General features: G+C 39.1%; 3 long non-coding RNA genes across 15 annotated transcripts; all 3 read right to left on the bottom strand.

Annotated features, from left to right (window-relative positions):
• Positions 1-307: 307 nt before the first annotated feature.
• Positions 308-2,082, bottom strand: LOC116802680. Of its 10 annotated transcripts, none has more exons than XR_004362994.1 (5): positions 2,004-2,072; positions 677-751; positions 599-623; positions 462-545; positions 308-408 (listed from the first exon to the last, which is right to left on the bottom strand). It is a non-coding gene; the product is annotated as an uncharacterized LOC116802680 (long non-coding RNA). The 10 variants fall into 10 exon arrangements; XR_004362996.1 differs by lacking the exon at positions 2,004-2,072 and adding an exon at positions 1,669-1,697 and having other exon boundaries at positions 462-552; positions 677-744; XR_004362995.1 differs by lacking the exon at positions 2,004-2,072 and adding an exon at positions 798-814 and having other exon boundaries at positions 462-552; positions 677-744.
• Positions 2,083-9,712: 7,630 nt separating this feature from the next.
• LOC116802681 lies at positions 9,713-10,445 on the bottom strand. 4 transcript variants are annotated; one of them, XR_004362998.1, is made up of 5 exons: positions 10,187-10,203; positions 10,066-10,140; positions 9,988-10,012; positions 9,851-9,941; positions 9,713-9,797 (listed from the first exon to the last, which is right to left on the bottom strand). It is a non-coding gene; the product is annotated as an uncharacterized LOC116802681 (long non-coding RNA). The 4 variants fall into 4 exon arrangements; XR_004363001.1 differs by having other exon boundaries at positions 9,851-9,934; XR_004362999.1 differs by having other exon boundaries at positions 10,066-10,133.
• Positions 10,446-11,099: 654 nt separating this feature from the next.
• Positions 11,100-11,282, bottom strand: LOC116802682. The gene is made up of 2 exons (XR_004363002.1): positions 11,239-11,282; positions 11,100-11,185 (listed from the first exon to the last, which is right to left on the bottom strand). It is a non-coding gene; the product is annotated as an uncharacterized LOC116802682 (long non-coding RNA).
• Positions 11,283-11,365: the final 83 nt, after the last annotated feature.

Genomic DNA, 11,365 nt, shown 5'->3' with positions numbered 1-11,365 from the left:
AGACCCTTCCAACACTCCTCCTGATTGCTGACCAAGAATTAGAAATAAGGCAATCCATAGCTGAGAAAATGAGAGTGGAAAAGGAAAAAGCCGATAGGAGAAAAGCTTTAGAGAAGGGACCACCAGACAGATGGTGTGAACTTGAAATAAATTATTACAGCAAATTATTCAGAAAAGGACTAAGGACCAGAGAGGAAATTCTTGAATTAATGCTCGGACAACCCACCTCTGTAATCAAAATAGTAATCCCAGACTACGAACCCGAAACTGACCAAAATAAACAGTCTTCATAAATTAATAAAAGCAATTAAAACCAAAATACATTTATTTACAATTAATTAATAATTTATTAAGATACAAGCTACAAACTATAATCGACTGATATAACATTAGCTGCACCCAACGCACCTGAAAACATAAACAAATATTAATGAAATTATAACAACAAACATAATACTTACCTCCAGATTAATCGCAAACTTGTGGAATCCAAAGCCACGGCATCCCAGCAGCGATGGCCTTAATATTAGCTGCTACAAACGTACCTGAAAACTGAAACAAATATTAATGCAATTATAACTACAAACTTAATACTTACCTCCAGACTAATCGCAAACTGGTACCTGAAAACAAAAACAAATATTAATGAAATTAAAATAACAAACACAATACTTACCTCTAGATTAATCGCAAACCTTGGCATACCAGCTGCGACGGCTTTAATATCAGCTGCTACAAACGTACCTGAAAACTTAAACAAATATTAAAGCAATTATAATAACAAACACAATACTTACCTCCAGATTAATCTCAATAAATTCAGAAAAGGACTAAGGACCAGAGAGGAAATTCTTGAATTTATGCTCGGACAACCCACCACTGTAATCAAAATAGTAATCCCTGACTACGAACCCGAAGCTGACCAAAATAAACAGTCTTCACAAATTAATAAAAGCAACTAAAACCAAAATACATTTATTTACAATTAATCCCTAATTTATTAAGATACAAGCTACAAACTATAATCGACGGAAATAACATTAACTGCAACCAACGCACCTGAAAACATAAACCAATATTAATGAATTATAAAAACAAACATAATACTTACCTCCAGATTAATCGCAAACTTGTAGAATCCAAAACCATTGCATTTTAGCAGCGATGGCCTTAATATTAGCTGCTACAAACGTACCTGAAAACTAAAACAAATATTAATGCAATTCTTGAATTAATGCTCGGACAACCCACCACTGTAATCAAAATAGTAATCCCAGACTACGAACCCGAAGCTGACCAAAATAAACAGTCTTCACAAATTAATAAAAGCAATTAAAACCAAAATACATTTATTTACAATTAATCCCTAATTTATTAAGATACAAGCTACAAACTATAATCGACGGAAATAACATTAGCTGCAACCAACGCACCTGAAAACATAAACCAATATTAATGAAATTATAAAAACAAACATAATACTTACCTCCAGATTAATCGCAAACTTGTAGAATCCAAAACCATTGCATTCCAGCAGCGATGGCCTTAATATTAGCTGCTACAAACGTACCTGAAAACTAAAACAAATATTAATGCAATTATAACTACAAACTACTACAAAACATAAACCAATATTAATGAAATTATAAAAACAAACATAATACTTACCTCCAGATTAATCGCAAACTTGTAGAATCCAAAACCATTGCATTCCCAGCAGCGATGGCCTTAATATTAGCTGCTACAAACGTACCTGAAAACTAAAACAAATATTAATGCAATTATAACTACAAACTTAATACTTACCTCCAGACTAATCGCAAACTGGTACCTGAAAACAAAACAAATATTAATGAAATTAAAATAACAAACACAATACTTACCTCTAGATTAATCGCAAACCTTGGCATACCAGCTGCGACGGCTTTAATATCAGCTGCTACAAACGTACTGAAAACTTAAACAAATATTAAAGCAATTATAATAACAAACACAATACTTACCTCCAGATTAATCTCAAACGTGAAGAACTCAAAACCACGGGATCTCAGCTGCGACGGCCTCAATAAAGCTGCAACAAATGTACCTGAAAACAAAAAACAAATATTAATGCAATTATAATTACAAACTTAAACAATAATTAATACAACTATATAAATAAACAAATACAAACATAATACTTACCTCCAAATATCGTTCAGCCTGGGCCCCTGAAAAATACAAAAGAAAACCAATGAAACCACAAAAACAATTAACAAATGTAATACTTACCTAAAATTTATCTTTACATTCAATTCCATGGCCCAAATCGCTGCTACGGTCCCGACAACAATCCTTGACCCGGAACATCCTGAACACCATGACCTCTTCCGATGCGGCGGTCCTAGGCAACTTTTTCCTGATCTGGAAGCTCCTAGCTGCCAGTCCCGACGCAATGGCCACAGGACGCGGCGCACCGTGCAACCTTCGTTTCCACCACCATGTTGACAGCAGCTCCATTACATCCCAATGACGGCTGCGCGGGATTCTAGCTTCTTCAAAACTTATGCAACTGCTTGCAACACCGACCGGGACGAGCTCGTTGCAAGCGGCGCTCCTCCAGCGGCCACAACAAATCACAGCCAACACACTACAGGCGCCTGCCCGTGATGACTCCTGACGATTCCAACGACTCGGCGCTCCTGTCCTTCTGGCAGGGGTACCTGAAAATAAATAAATTAAACAACAATGAAAGTCAAAACTGCAAAATCTATTGTAAAATAATCCAATTGTTAAATGTAAACAAACCATGCAAATTTTAAAATGTTACCAGTCCATGTTACTGTTGAAATTTAAACTAACAAAATACTACATTAATACTAACTATGTCCAAGCCCCAAACTCACCCCATGCAATGTTAAACTCTAAATTCAAATAATTGTACCTACATATTGCATAAATGTAATCAAAGGCAAAATAAATTGTGGATGCGGAACAGAATTCATTCTGTCTCCGTACCTCCACCTACAAAGTTAAAAACAAAGTTAAAAAATAAAAAACCTACAAAGTAAAAAGTAAAAGAAAATTAAATAAAATAATTTAAATAAATAAAATAAATTAAATAAATAAATAAATAAACAATTAAATTAAATTATTTAATTAAAACAAACGCGCTTCGCCTGCCTTTTACTCTCACGCGCAAAGTTAACTAAATTCGTTTCGTCAATAGACAAATTATTTGTTATAAATTGTCTTCCGGCCGCAAAGTATTAAGCCGCGACAACAATTAACATTCAGTGTCTAACAAAAAAAAGAACAATTAAACAGTTATTTGTGCAACTCCAAAAAGACGCCGCCTCAACCAAAGGAAACAAGGAGAAGAAACGCAGAGAGAAAGGAAGAAAGTACACCTGGAGAAATCTTGGAAGAGAAGGAAGACACTCAAAGCAAAGATACAATAAGCTGGAGAACACACTAAAATTAAAATCCAGGGTATTTATACCTTCACTAGTATCGCTTAAAAATTTTTTAAATATAATAAAAATAAAAAGTAAAACATGTCCAGTTCTGACCACCTCTTTTCTGAAGACGAGGCACTTTCAATTACCTCTAGTCCAGAAGAGAGATCTTCCCCTTCTTATTCAAATAAATTGCCTTTAAATCACACAAAAATAAGTCCTAAAAACTCTTCTGGGGCTGCTTTAACAATTGGTAATTCCCTTTCCCATAAGGGGAAAGAGAATACAAACACCAATAATGCCAAAAGAGACCGCCTATCGCTCACCAATACGGATGCAATCACGGGTGGCGCCAATAGTAGCATCCCAAAGGGGAAATTTCCCTCTCCTTTGCTCACCACACACATACCCAAAGGGAATTTACTCACCACAATGACTCTAACTCAAGCAGCTGCACTCACACATACTGACGCTTCTCAAAAAGGGAACACACCTACATCTTCGAACTTGACTAATGCAGCCGCAGCCACCAACACCGATGCAGCTCAAAGAGGCGCCAAAATCACCGACGCTTTGGGAACTTTCCCCTCCCTCTCTCACAGCGTTCGTAGCACTGATATGAATCTCAGCTCCTCCACCAAAATTGGCCGCAACACAATTTCCCCTCTTTCACATACTCACACTAGCGCAACCAAAAGTTCAGAAAGCCACTCTAAATGTCCCGTGCTCACCAACACCAATGCACACTCTAATAAGGTGAATATAAGCGACGGAGGGGAACTTCACTCCCCACAAATTCAAACCAGAAGCAAAAGCATTGATCAAAACCAAGATAATAATAAACCAATTATTTACACAAGCTGCTATGCTCCATGGTCTATTTCTAACCCTAAGCCGGACATTTCTAAACTCAGCCTAAGCAGGAAACCCACCAATCGCTCCGTAAATACTGGGAAAAGAAGTATTTCCCCTCACCAAAGGAATGCTTCTTTACGCCCCGATGCTCAGGGCGTTTTAAAATTAAAACCAAACAACAGCGCCATGCCCTCTGTGGTGAATCAAACAACAGCCCGCACCCTTAGTCGGCCTACTGCTAAGCGGGATTTATTCAAATCACCTTCCAGGAGCCCAGACGTGCAGCCCATGAGTTTCTCGGAAGTGGTTGCTGGAACAGGTCCAACCTTTGTGGCACCCTCAGTTCCGGCCCCTACTACAAAAACCCCGGCCAAGAGGACTAATGACGACTTAGACTGCTCCAGCTTCAAGACGCCAAATAAAAGACTATGCGCGAACTACAATTTCGAATCTCCCAGCATTTTCCCCCCCCTCACCACACCCGTTTTCCAAAGTAAGGCAGCCAAATCTGTATATGAGGAATCTAAAACCAGGAATCGTCCCCCCACCAGCCGTTACCCTGCAGCATCAATGATCCTGCTCGCAGCGAAACGACGCCTCCCCCTCAAAACACAGATGCAGAGCTGCCACCTTGGAAACTTGTGCCTAAAAGCCGCAGAGCACCTCCCATAATCGTCAACGATATCAAAGAAATTGTCCCGCTACTAGAAAAGTTAAATTATACAGCAGGAGTCTCCAGCTACACCACTAGGGCAATTGAAGGGAACGGGGTCAGGATCCAGGCCAAGGACATGACCGCCTACCAAAAAATCAAAGATGTCCTTACAGCCAACGGCTTCCCTCTATCCACCAACCAGCCAAAGTCCGAGAGAGGTTCCGAGTAGTAATCAGACATCTCCACCACTCCACTCCATGCTCGTGGATTGTTCAGGAGTTGCTGAAGCTCGGTTTCTCTGCGCGCTTCGTCAGTAATATGACGAATCCGGCTACAGGTGGCCCCATGCGCATGTTTGAAGTGGAGATCGTCATGGCCCAGGACGGCAGTCATGACAAAATTATCTCACTTAAACAAATTGGTGGGCAAAGGGTAGACATTGAAAGAAAAAACAGGACACGGGAGCCGGTCCAGTGCTACAGATGCCAGGGCTACAGGCATGCCAAAAACTCATGCATGAGGCCACCAAGATGCATGAAATGCGCTGGCGATCACCTGTCATCCTATTGCACCAAACCAAAATCCACACCCGCCACCTGCGCTAACTGCTCTGGAGAGCATATAAGTGCGTATAAGGGATGCCCTGCTTATAAGGCTGAAAAACGAAAACTGGCAGTTAACAACATCAACATCAACAAAATACGGACAATCAAGGATGCTAACACAAACAACTATGGTCGACAGTACCCTCCCTCTCGCAACAACACCCCCCGGCTGCCTTTCAGCTCATCATTATTCAATAGGACAACAGCTGAATCCCGTCAAAACACAACAAGAGCATTTTGGAAGAACCCTTTCCGGCAAAACAGAAACGATGAAAGGCAAATCCAGTCTCGCCTATCTTCCCACAACTTGGCCATCCAAAAGCGACTGAGTAAATGGCGCCGCAATCCAGACAATGTCTCCAATAAAGGCACGATCAATCCCAAAGATAAGCCAAATTCACGACGACCTAACATGACGAGCAACCCGGCACAAAGGCACCTGGAACGCTTCCAGGACAAGCTCCGCAAAGCAAGACGTGAACGCAAGGACCATGAGCCCGAAGAAAAGACAACAAACATAAGGAGAGTAGACGATGGCAGCCCGCCGACCACCAGCAGAGCTGCCAGAGCATTCCTTAAGCCAAGGATTATAGAAGACAACATCCCCACGCCTATGGACACTCACTCTAATCCGCAAAAAAGTCCCTCTGACCACCACAGTAAAAGTCTTACACTACGAGTGGAAAATATTGAAAAGAAAATTGACAGCCTAATGGAACTTTTATTCAAGTGCCTCGAATCTAACAAAGAGCCTACCTTAGCACACCTCATGACCTCCTGAATCTTCAAATCCTTAACGCAAATTAAACTCTCACTATGACTATAAATCTAAACAACGGACAATCTTTCAATACCCTTAAAATAGGATATTGGAACGCATGCGGAATTACTAATAAAACAAATGAACTGGAGGCCTACATTAAAAAAGAAGGTATCCAAATTATGCTAGTAACAGAAACCAGGTTAGAGCGAAATTCCAACGCACTAAACTTCAAAGGTTTCCACACATACCTAGCACAAAACCCTACTTCACACAGAAAAGGCGGCACGGCTACCATCATCAATCAAAACGTTCGACACACCTGCCTTAATCCAATAGAGACTGATTTCTTGCAAAGCGCACCCATAGCACTTATACCTCCAAGTCGCATACGCGCAAACATGACAATTGTTGCCCCAATATACTGCCCACCTGTATTTAAATGGACCACTGAGCAATTCTCAAAGCTTTTTAACCACTTTGACATGCTCCTCGACGGAAAAACTAAATTTGTACTTGGCGGCGATTGGAACTGCAAACACAGACTCTGGGGTAACTATTTATCTTGCGCTAAGGGAAGATCCCTGTCTCAGTCAATCCTTGCAAGAAAAGACCTTGACATAGTGGCCACCGGCCAAGCCACACACTTTCCTTTTGACAAGAAAAAACAGCCCTCTGCATTGGACTTTGCAATATGCAAGGGCTTCCACACTCAAAGTCTAAAAACCTACTCTACAGATGAACTCAGCTCGGACCACCTCCCTATCCAAATAGTCATATGTCCCGACGACACCGACTGGCAACTCAATAACACAACAAACAATGCAATTATACAAAAAAGAACAAATCTCACGAAATTCAAGAAAAATCTAGAAAACAAAATATTACTAAATACGGAAATACGCACAGGACAGGACATTGACGATTGCATAGACATTCTTATCAACAATATAAAATCAGCAGCCAATGAAGCCACCCCATCAAATCGCCCCCAATTATTGCGCAACTACAACTCTTCAAGAAGACCCACAAAGCTAAGACTAGATGATGCTACTAAAAGGTTACTAGAGGAGAAAAAGGAGCTAAATAGAATCTTTAGGGCAGTAGGAACTGACGAAGCCCGAAGATGGTTTAAAAACGTGCAAAATAGACTGTCTAAAGAAATCAGAAAGCTCAAACTTAAACTCCTCAACCGCAACCTTCAGGACATTGATACCACCGACCGATATAGAATGCAAAAACTATGGAAAACTACAAACACAATCAAAAAGCAACCCCGACCCTGCTGGCCGATTAAAAAGGACAATGAAGACAACCGCCTAAGAACTGACTACCCCTGGACCAGGACCTTAGATGAAAAAGCTGAAGCTTTTGCAGCCCACCTTGAGTCCCGCTTCAAGCCAAATCAAAATAACGACGCCAAAGACAGGGATTTCGTCAGAAGTGAATTAGAAAAATTCAGATCTTTAGATACGATCGGCGAATCTGGTAACAGCACCTTCAAGCCAGTCACGCTGGCCGAACTAAATGAGCTGATAAACTCACTGGAATTAAAAAAAGCCCCAGGAACTGACGATCTTAACAACAAAACCTTAAAAAACCTACCCACCAAAGCCAGATTATACCTAATACTTATTTATAACAACATCCTGAAAATTGGACATTTCCCAAACAAATGGAAGCACGCAAGCATCTCAATGATTCCCAAACCAGGGAAATCACCTTTTGCTCTAAATTCCTACCGACCAATTAGCTTACTCTCTGGCCTTTCTAAACTACTCGAAAGAATACTACTGAAACGACTGTACGACATTGATTACTTTGCCAAAGCAATCCCATCCCACCAATTCGGATTCAGAAAGGACCACGGAACGGAACATCAGCTAGCCAGGGTGACTCAATTTATTCTAAAAGCCTTTGAAGAGAAAGATGTCTGCTCTGCCACTTTCCTTGACATTACGGAAGCCTTTGACAGAGTCTGGCACGACGGCCTACTATATAAATTATCCAGACTCATTCCCAGATACCTATTTGACCTACTTGAAAACTATTTATCTAATAGAACCTTCTCTGTCAGGATCGACGGTGAAACGACGTCTAGGATAGGTAAAATTAGAGCAGGAGTTCCTCAGGGCAGCATACTGGGCCCTGTCCTCTACTCAATATACTCATCTGATATGCCCTACCCAATCGTAAAAGACTATATGCGCCACATATCCTTCCCCGATTACAACCAAACAAATACTATCTTAGCTACATATGCAGACGATACCATAATTCTTAGCCGGTCTAAATATACCAATATTGCGATTAACCTAAATCAAAATTACCTTAATGTTTTCTGTAGATGGTCAAAAAAATGGACATAGCAATTAATGCAAAAAAACTGGACACATTCTCTTCTCCCTAAAAAGAGAAGAAACAAATACATACACTCCTCCAACAATTAATGGACAAAGAGCCGCCAAATTAAACAAGCAACGCTATCTCGGGCTCATGCTAGATAGAAAACTGACCTTTGGGGCACACATAACGCTGCTAAAAGGAAAAACTATAGCTGCTTACAAAAAACTAGAATGGCTAGTAGGAAAAAATAGCCACCTACCTAAAAACGCAAAGGTTCTCCTCTGGAAACAAATTGTCTCCCCAATCTGGCATTACGCCATTGCAATATGGGGCTCTCTGGTATCGGACACCCAAGCAAATAAAATTCAAACAATGGAAAACAAATTTATCAGACGAATCATTAACGCCAGCAGATATACGAGACAAGCAACCATTAGGACAATTTATAACATTAAATCATTCGAGGAAATTTTTGACAAAGCAAGCCAACGCTACGCCAACTCCCTTACTGACCATGAAAACCCTCTAATATATGACCTCCTAATCAATGCCTACAAGCCTACCAGACTGGAATCAAGCAGAAGCAGATACGCCAAGCAATTTTCAAAATATTTCCTGCCTCTTCAACAACACCAACCAAAACCACCTGCGGAACCCACCTATAGCTCCATACATGATTATACAAAAAACGAGTAAGCTGAAATAGTCGTCAAAATGAGAACCAAATACAGACAGACCCTTCCAACACTCCTCCTGATTGCTGACCAAGAATTAGAAATAAGGCAATCCATAGCTGAGAAAATGAGAGTGGAAAAGGAAAAAGCCGATAGGAGAAAAGCTTTAGAGAAGGACCACCAGACAGATGGTGTGAACTTGAAATAAATTATTACAGCAAATTATTCAGAAAAGGACTAAGGACCAGAGAGGAAATTCTTGAATTAATGCTCGGACAACCCACCTCTGTAATCAAAATAGTAATCCCAGACTACGAACCCGAAACTGACCAAAATAAACAGTCTTCATAAATTAATAAAAGCAATTAAAACCAAATACATTTATTTACAATTAATTAATAATTTATTAAGATACAAGCTACAAACTATAATCGACTGATATAACATTAGCTGCACCCAACGCACCTGAAAACATAAACAAATATTAATGAAATTATAACAACAAACATAATACTTACCTCCAGATTAATCGCAAACTTGTGGAATCCAAAGCCACGGCATCCCAGCAGCGATGGCCTTAATATTAGCTGCTACAAACGTACCTGAAAACTGAAACAAATATTAATGCAATTATAACTACAAACTTAATACTTACCTCCAGACTAATCGCAAACTGGTACCTGAAAACAAAAACAAATATTAATGAAATTAAAATAACAAACACAATACTTACCTCTAGATTAATCGCAAACCTTGGCATACCAGCTGCGACGGCTTTAATATCAGCTGCTACAAACGTACCTGAAAACTTAAACAAATATTAAAGCAATTATAATAACAAACACAATACTTACCTCCAGATTAATCTCAATAAATTCAGAAAAGGACTAAGGACCAGAGAGGAAATTCTTGAATTTATGCTCGGACAACCCACCACTGTAATCAAAATAGTAATCCCTGACTACGAACCCGAAGCTGACCAAAATAAACAGTCTTCACAAATTAATAAAAGCAACTAAAACCAAAATAACCAAAAAAACTGGTACCTGAAAACAAAAACAAATATTAATGAAATTAAAATAACAAACACAATACTTACCTCTAGATTAATCGCAAACCTTGGCATACCAGCTGCGACGGCTTTAATATCAGCTGCTACAAACGTACCTGAAAACTTAAACAAATATTAAAGCAATTATAATAACAAACACAATACTTACCTCCAGATTAATCTCAATAAATTCAGAAAAGGACTAAGGACCAGAGAGGAAATTCTTGAATTTATGCTCGGACAACCCACCACTGTAATCAAAATAGTAATCCCTGACTACGAACCCGAAGCTGACCAAAATAAACAGTCTTCACAAATTAATAAAAGCAACTAAAACCAAAATACATTTATTACAATTAATCCCTAATTATTTAAGATACAAGCTACAAACTATATCACGGAAAATAACATTAACTGCAACCAACGCACCTGAAAACATAAACCAATATTAATGAAATTATAAAAACAAACATAATACTTACCTCCAGATTAATCGCAAACTTGTAGAATCCAAAACCATTGCATTTTAGCAGCGATGGCCTTAATATTAGCTGCTACAACGTACCTGAAAACTAAACAAATATTAATGCAATTCTTGAATTAATGCTCGGACAACCACCACTGTAATCAAAATAGTAATCCCAGACTACGAACCCGAAGCTGACCAAAATAAACAGTCTTCACAAATTAATAAAAGCAATTAAAACCCAAAATACATTTATTTACAATTAATCCCTAATTTATTAAGATACAAGCTACAAACTATAATCGACGGAAATAACATTAGCTGCAACCAACGCACCTGAAAACATAAACCAATATTAATGAAATTATAAAAACAAACATAATACTTACCTCCAGATTAATCGCAAACTTGTAGAATCCAAAACCATTGCATTCCAGCAGCGATGGCCTTAATATTAGCTGCTACAAACGTACCTGAAAACTAAAACAAATATTAATGCAATTATAACTACAAACT

Source organism: Drosophila sechellia, unplaced genomic scaffold, assembly GCF_004382195.2.
Source record: "Drosophila sechellia strain sech25 unplaced genomic scaffold, ASM438219v1 U_203, whole genome shotgun sequence".
Taxonomy (NCBI): domain Eukaryota; kingdom Metazoa; phylum Arthropoda; class Insecta; order Diptera; family Drosophilidae; genus Drosophila; species Drosophila sechellia.
Note: the sequence above shows the minus strand (reverse complement) of the source record. Positions and strands in the feature narration are given on the sequence as shown.